The 7976-nt window shown below is 40.7% G+C and overlaps 1 pseudogene; it reads left to right on the plus strand.

Moving 5' to 3' along the window:
- The first annotated feature begins 1573 nt into the window (after positions 1-1573).
- On the plus strand, positions 1574-6375 carry LOC115872089 (annotated as a pseudogene).
- The last annotated feature ends 1601 nt before the right edge of the window (positions 6376-7976 follow it).

Consider the following 7976-nt stretch of genomic DNA (forward strand, 5'->3'; position numbering starts at 1 on the left):
TTAGAGGAAGGAGAGCAAAAATAGGGAGGATGGGGAGGGAAAGATTGAAAGGAGAAATAGTTGGAGAAAGAAAATTTAAGTCATTATATTTTAATTGCCTAATGCAAATTCTCTCTGAAATAACCATAATTAAAAATTTCATAAATTCTTGTATCTGCTAGAGATAGTTCCTGATTTTAAGAGAATGTAAATTGTCCCTATATTATTTTACCACCTCCTACCCCTGAGTCCAAATCCCCTCAGGCACCATAGCAATGACTAGAAAGTGGTGTCTGTATGCCCAGGACTGTCCTAATCTGCTCACCTCATGAGTCCTAAATCATTATTGTATCTTATAAGTTATGAGTACATAAACTATGTTTATCTCCCATTTATATTTAGCATATTTAAAGAAGATAAAGTTAAAATATTTTGAAATAGTGTCCTGGTATTTAAAGTTAAATTTTGCACATTATATTTGGCCTGGTTGTCTCTTGAATACTTCACTGACAATATTCACTCCGCCTTTTCATTGTCACACACTGTGTGAAGGCACAGCCACCACTCTACAGTCACTCTACGTTTCTGAAATCATCTGTGAAGTTTTATATTTTCATGAGAAATCCACCAACTGGGAGCATTCAACCTAAACATGTACTCCTAAAGCTCCGGGCTATAGTCTATCTTCTGATAAGTAAACAATTAAATAATATGCAGAGATTTGAAACTATCCCAAATGAAACTTTTTTTTGAATCCATGAGGTGTGCAAACATACAGGTGAGAGTAATATACTTCATAGAAAATACACATGGAAGCAGCACTGTGAGAAATCAGGACTCTACTGTATTCCGATAATAGCATTATGTAAGCTATCAATGCACATCAAAGTGACGGACAAGAGGTGTCACCAAGGCTCACCCATGAGGAAAACGTTACAGCAGTACTTCCAGAACAAGAACAGACCAGGAAGAAGGAATAGGCTATCCTTTTGTAAGGAATTAGCCATTGAAAAGATTAAGGGAATTAAGCTGAATCCGAAGCAAACATTAAGTACTTCACGATATTGCTTTAGATAGAGATATAGATAGATGGATATGATAAGTGAAGGACTTTTTAAAAATACTACTCTCTTGAAATAATTAAAAAACATTTTGACACGCTTCCATTTGTACACAAATTTACTCTATTAAAATGATTGATCAACATTTAAATTATTTAAAAAATTCAAAAAGCATTATAATTCAAAATCACACTCAAGATCACATTATTGATACATGTTTAGTAGAGAATGTTTTGAAGAAATTGGAACATGTTCTGAAATGTGATTTCTATACATGTGTATGTATTGATGAAAATATCTGCCTCTTAGTTTGTCCTCCTGGGGTGGTGTGTGCTTTTGTGATGCTCGGCACTATGTCAGTACTATTTCAAAGATCAGCAGGAAGACACAAAGTGAAGAAGTCTCAGTTGGGCTTCCAGATTCAAAACAGACTGTGAAGAAGGAATAGGCTGTCCCCTTTTGAGTAATGACCCACTGAGAACCTTACAGATAGCATCAAAATAACGAATAGAGGCAGAATATCATTAGAGTTAATGCAAGAAGAACCTCGCAGGTAGGAAAACATACAAAATATGACTGCAGAAGGGCTGTCTTCTCAAATAAGTGTCAACTCTACTGACTTGGATGGAGTAAAGCCTTTGGGATCCTCTGCTAATGAGGAAAAACTGAAAATAAGAAGAAATAGCTACAAATATCAATTAATGAATACAATTTGGAATATATGAAGTTTGAATCTAGGAAAATTGGATGTTGTCAAAAATGGAGTGCTTAAAGAATGATATGCTTGACATTAATCTCCTGAAATGGACTGGTATTGGCCATTTTGAATCAAAAAGATATATGGTTTGTTGTAGTGATAATGACAGATTAAAGAGGAGTGCCATCTCATTCATCAAAAAGGACATTTCAATATCCGTCTTAATGTGCACTGCTATCTGTGATAGAATAACATCTACACACATACAAGGAAATCTAGTCAATACAAATACCATTCAAAATTATGCACCAACCATGGAAACAAGTGATGAAGAAACTGAAGATTTCTAACAATGTCTTTGGTTGGAAATTGATCAAATTTGCAATCAAGATGTATTCATAATGATTGTCGGTTGAAATGTAAAACTTGGAAACAAGGAGGAAGGAATAATGTTTGGAAGATATGGTCATGTTGATAGAAATGAAACGAGCAATTCCATAATAAGTTCTGGTAAGAACAACAATTTGCAACTATGTCCATGGACTCTCCAGATGCAATACCCAGAACCAAAATTGACTGCATGTATTAGAAGAGATGATTGAGAACCTCACTATATGGAGCTAAACTGAGTCCAGAAACTGACTGTGGAACAGGCTATCAGTTGCTCATACGAAAATTGAAGTTGATGCTGAAGAAACTAAAACAAGTGCACAAGAGCCACAATACAAACTTCCATATATCCCATCTGAATCTTGAGACCTTCTCAAGAGCAGATTTGACACATTGAACACTTGTGATTGAAGGCATGATGGGCTGTGAGATGCCATCAAAAACACCATTCCTAAAGAAAGCAAAAGGTCATTAAAAAGACAGGAAGGAAAAAAATGATCAAAGTCAATGTCAGGATGAGTCTCTGCAACCTGCTCTTACTCATTGGGTAACCAAGGCAAATAGAAGCAACGATGAAAGATAAAATGATGACAAGTCAAAGAACTGAGGAGAAAAATTCAAAGGGCAGTTTGAGAAGACAATGTCAAATATTATAATGAAATTTCCTTTTGGAAATCCAAAAAGGAAAATCCCTTTCAATTGAAAGAAGAAAGAATATAAGCCTTGAGTTGCAATATTGAAAGAGTCTATGGGCAAAATATTGAATTTCCAGGAAACATCAAAAGAATATGGAAAGAATATGCAGATTCATTGGAATAAATCAAATAAGTAGACATTACACCATTTTGGAAGACATCATCATCACCTCTCCCAAAAAAGCTCGTCAGGTGAAATCAAAGATCAAGACGATGCTCATTTGTTTTTGCTTTTTATGTGTGGGGCATAGTGCATTTGAAGTTCATTCCACCAGATCAGGCTGTTGATCAAACTTTCTATTTAGAGGTTTGGAAAAGATTGTGTACCAGGCCTGATTTGTGGCAGACAGGGGACTGGTTTTGTCACAATCATGCACCTGCTCGGTATCAGGCATCATGAGAACAAAAAAATCATATCATTGTAAATGAGGGGGAGTGCGGTGTGGAGACCCAAAGCCCATCTGTAGGCCATTGGACATCCCCTTACAGAAGGGTCACGGGGAGGAGACGAGCCAGTCAGGCCACAGTGTAGCATCGATGAAACATACAACTTTCCTCTAGTTCCTAAATGCTTCCTCCTTCCACCACCCCCCACTATCATGATCCTAATTCTACCTTACAAATCCAGCTAGACCAGAGGATGTACACTGGTACAGATAGGAACTGGAAACACAGGGAATCCAGGACAGATGATCCCTTCAGGACCAGTGGTGAGAGTGGCAATACTGGAAGGATGGAGGGAGGGTGGGGTGGAAAGATGGAACTGATTACAGGGATCTACATATAATCTCCTCCCTGGGAGACGGACAACAGAAAAGTGGGTGAAGGGAGACATCGGACAGTGTAAAATATGACAAAATAATAATTTCTAAATTATCAAGGGCTCATGAGGGAGGGGGGAGTGGGGAGGAAGGGGAAAAATGAGGAGCTGATGCCGGAGGCTTAGGTGGAGAGAAAATGTTTTGAGAACGATGAGGGCAATGAATGTACAAATGTGCTTTACACAATTGATGTATGTATGGATTGTGATAAGAGTTGTATAAGCCTCCAATAAAATGATTTTTAAAAAATCATGAAAAAAAGGAAGAAGTCCAAGCTGCACAGAAAGTATTATCCAAAAACAAGGCTCCAGGAATTTATGGAATATCAGTGAAAATGTTTTAGCAAGCTAATGGATCATATTCATCTAAGCTAGGAAATTTGGTAGACAGCTGCTTGGTCAACTGTCTGGAAGAAATCAAGATTTCACCTACTACAAATAATGGTGTTCCAACAGAATGATAAAATTATAGAATAACATCTTTGGTATCCCATGCAAGTAAAATTTTGCTGAAGGTCATCCAATAACAGTTGTAATAGTATATCAACCATTGCTAGAGGTTCAGAATGGATTCAGAAGAGGGCATGGAACAAGAGGTATCATTACTAATGTCAAATGGATTGGTTGAAAGCAGAAAATGCCAGAAAGATGTATACTTGTGCTTTTTGGCTGTTCAAAGGCATTCAACTTTGTGGACCATAACAAACTGTATAGCTTGAGAGGAATAGGAATTCCACAGCTCTCCCTTGTGCTCATGTGGAACCTTACATGGACCAAGAAGCATTTTTGCAAACAGAACAATGTAATATTGCATGGTTTAAAATCAAGAAAAGTGTGCTTCAGGGCTGCATCTGTTCACATGTTTATTCAGCCTCTATGCTAAGCAAATACTCAAGAGAAGAGGGTTTAAATGAAGAAAAATGATGTGTCAGGATTGGAAGAAGGTTTATTAACAACCTTTGGTATGCAGCTGACACAAGCTTGCTTGCTGAAAGTTAGGAAGACTTGAAGAAGCACTAGTTGAAGAAGCACTAGTTGAAGAAGATCAAATTTTGCAGCCATTAGTATGATTTACAATTCAATGAAAAGATGATCAAAATCCTCAAAAGTGGACCAGTAGGCAACATCATACAAGGAGAAATGATTGAAATTGTCCAGGATTTTGTGCTGCTTCACAATTGTGCTAGACAGGGTTCTCTAGAGACACAAAACCAGAATGCTAATAATTTTACATATATTTATACAGATAGATAGGTATATAACATAAGAAATAAACAGTTAATTCATCTATGAAGCAGTGCAAATGGCTCAGTTCAACTCACTCCCATGAAACAGTTGTGAGACACTGGTAGTCCTTCAAGTCTAGAGGGCCACCGGATAGTCCTCTGTAGAGCAATTCAGGCTATCTGGGCACAGGCAGCAAACAGTAAGGCACATCACCCACAGTCAGCCAGATGACAGGGCCCAATAGTCCCAAGCTCAAGATATGTAAAGTCCAATGGTGTGGCGAAGCAGGTCTTGAAGGAACCTCAAATTACAGACACAGTCCAAGGGTTAGGTGTCCCACAGGTAGTAGAGCAAGAGACAAGAAAGGCGAGGCTCACCGAGCCATTTATCTATATGCCCTTCAATTAATCCCACATGTGTTTATTGGCCTGGTTGGCACAAGAAACTAACTACCTCAATAATCAATGTTCATAAAAATAACAGTCAAGCTGCCAGCGCCTCGGGATCCTATCTTCCCCATCCCGACACCACGCATCAAGAGAAGTGGACCTCCTCCGGTCTTGCAGGGGAAATCTCCAGAAAGAAGACTTTCAGCTCTGAGGAAGAAGCAGCTAACTACTGGAAAGGCCTGGCTCTGGGCAGAGGGCAGAGAGTACCCAAGAAGAGTTTTGAGAATTCCAAGAGGGAAGTCAAGACTAGGAAGCTGAATAGGAGACGCAGCTGCAGCAAATTGAAACCAGGAACAGGGACCTCCTGTCAGAAAATAACAACGTCCGCAGCTTGGAGTGAGAAACCATCAAAACGTTTGAAAGGCAGCATTCTGAAGGCTTCCAGCAGATCTCGGCCTTGGAGGATGACCTTGCACAGATAAAAGCAATTAAGGCCCAATTGCAGAAATGCACCTGAGTGTTGGAACAAGCCAATGAAAGAGCAAAGCAAAGTGAGCCACAATCATCTCTCTGGAGGACTTTGAGCAGTCCTTGAATCAAGCCAGCAAAAGAAATGCCTGGTTGGAGAGCGAGCTTGATGAAACAGAATCTCCCGGAATTTGTCCGGCAGCAGGAAGTGGCCGTGCTGCAGAAGTAGAAGAATGGACGCCCTCGCTCAGGGCATTAGGAGCTGAGCGGCTGGACACTGCCGTTCAGACCACCAGCTCCAGGCCCTCCACAACCACTGTCCATCGGGGACCCAGTTCCAGCCTGAACACACTGGGCACCTTCACACGTGGTCTGGATGAGGGCCTCAAAATGTGGGAGACCTCCTGAGGAAAGTAGGGGCACAGAAATCCAAGCTGGCATCCTGCCAGCACTTCATCGATGATCAGTCCCCAGACCTAGCAGGTGTCCCAGGTCCAGGGGGTTGGAGCAAAACCAAAAATGATAGCGACAAGCAGACCAGCAGCCCCAATGTGCCTTTGGGCTGGAGAAACGCCTGGACTTTGGGAAGTCGCCTTCAGATGCCTCCGCACCATCATTGCTGTCCGCCCCGTGCATAGTCATGATATGATCTTAGAAAAACAACAGATGCTGAAATTCTGGTGTTGCTGCCTTTGGTCCACTTTTTAAATTATTTAAATTATTTTATTTTGTGAGGAAAAGGGCCACAGTCATCATAGCTAGCTGTGTGCTCTGGCTGCTGGCACTAGTACTCTCCATGTAAGGCCGTCTGACAATCCCCCAACCTAGTTGGTGAGAGTTGCAATGCCATCGGGACAGGATGGGGCCTCTCTGGAAAGAGCTCTGAAACAGGTGTGATAAGATCAGGGTTGACACAAACCCCCAAATTCCGAGTGATCTTGAGAGGACCTTTTCATCTCTCGAGGCTCCACAAATGCCGATGTCTCTTAGCCCTTCCCATTCTCTCACCCCTGGCACACACTCAGCTGGAATTTTCCAGAACAAGATCGTCCATGATTTATGAAAGCACAGTAAGGACTGATGGACTTAAATCAGGTCTATGAGTAAAGCATGGACAAGAGGCAGGCCTTTTAAGACTAGTAGCATTGCTCCTCCGAGACCCTCTCAACTGCCCCCTTGTAGAGGTGAGGGTGAGTGATGAGAGCCCCTCTGCTGTCTTCTTCAGGCAGTCCCAGTTGTCCGCATTCTGGACCCAGAGGGTCATGGAACAGAAGGCCTCTTGGTAATGCAGTCCGAGGACAACACCTCATTCAAGGCCATGATAACTTAATGCAATGAAACAACAAGGCATGTTGTCGGAAGTTGCCTTTGTAAAGAACGAAACATACAGAGGCTTCCAGCAATTTAAGGTGTGTCTCTCAGCACGACTGGTCATAATTTCTCTCGCTCGCTCGCTCTCTCGCTCTCACTTTCTGATTCAGCTCAAAAAGAAAACTACCCACTCTTATCGGGAGCACGCTCATCACTTAGTGACCTCACTTTGATGACTACGTTATTTTTCGAAAGAACAGCAAAAATGCATTTAAGTTGTAAATAGAACCTGTTAAACACTACTGACAGGCAACAGAAGTGAAACTTCTTCAGTGCCAGCTTTGTTACCTGAAGAAACTTCCACAACCTGTCTCCATTTTTTTAAGAACAATTAAATCAAGAGAAATCACTTTTAATTTAGTTATTGTTGGTGTTTAATCAATAGCGCTTCATGTATTTGTACTTGAGTGTGCGCACATGGTGGTACACACTTGAATTTGTAACCAAATAACTAAATAACAAAAATAATTCAAATGTTGGGGGCAGGGGTAAGAGTTGCAGTCAAGAGATGAACGAATATATCGCATTTGGTATATATTCAGCATAAGAACTATGAAGTCTTGGAATGCAAAGATGTGACTCTGAGGATTAAGGTTCACCTGAATCAAGCCATGATATTGTCAATTCCCTCCTATGAATGTGAAAGTTGGACACTGAATAAGAAACATTGAAGAAGAATCAATGCAATTGAATGATGAGCCTGGTGTAGAATATTTAAAGTATTTTGAACTGCCGAAAGAAGAAACAAGTCTGTCTGTCCCTGAAGGAATCCAGCAGGGTGCGCCATAGAGGCATGGATGCTGAGACCTCTCACATACTCGCACACGTTATCAGGAGAGGCCAGTCCCTGGGGAAGGATATCATGTTTGGTAAAGTAGA

The sequence above is a fragment of the Echinops telfairi genome, unplaced genomic scaffold (assembly GCF_000313985.2).
Source record: "Echinops telfairi isolate 266 unplaced genomic scaffold, ASM31398v2 ScPeMD7_7420;HRSCAF=8458, whole genome shotgun sequence".
NCBI lineage: Eukaryota > Metazoa > Chordata > Mammalia > Afrosoricida > Tenrecidae > Echinops > Echinops telfairi.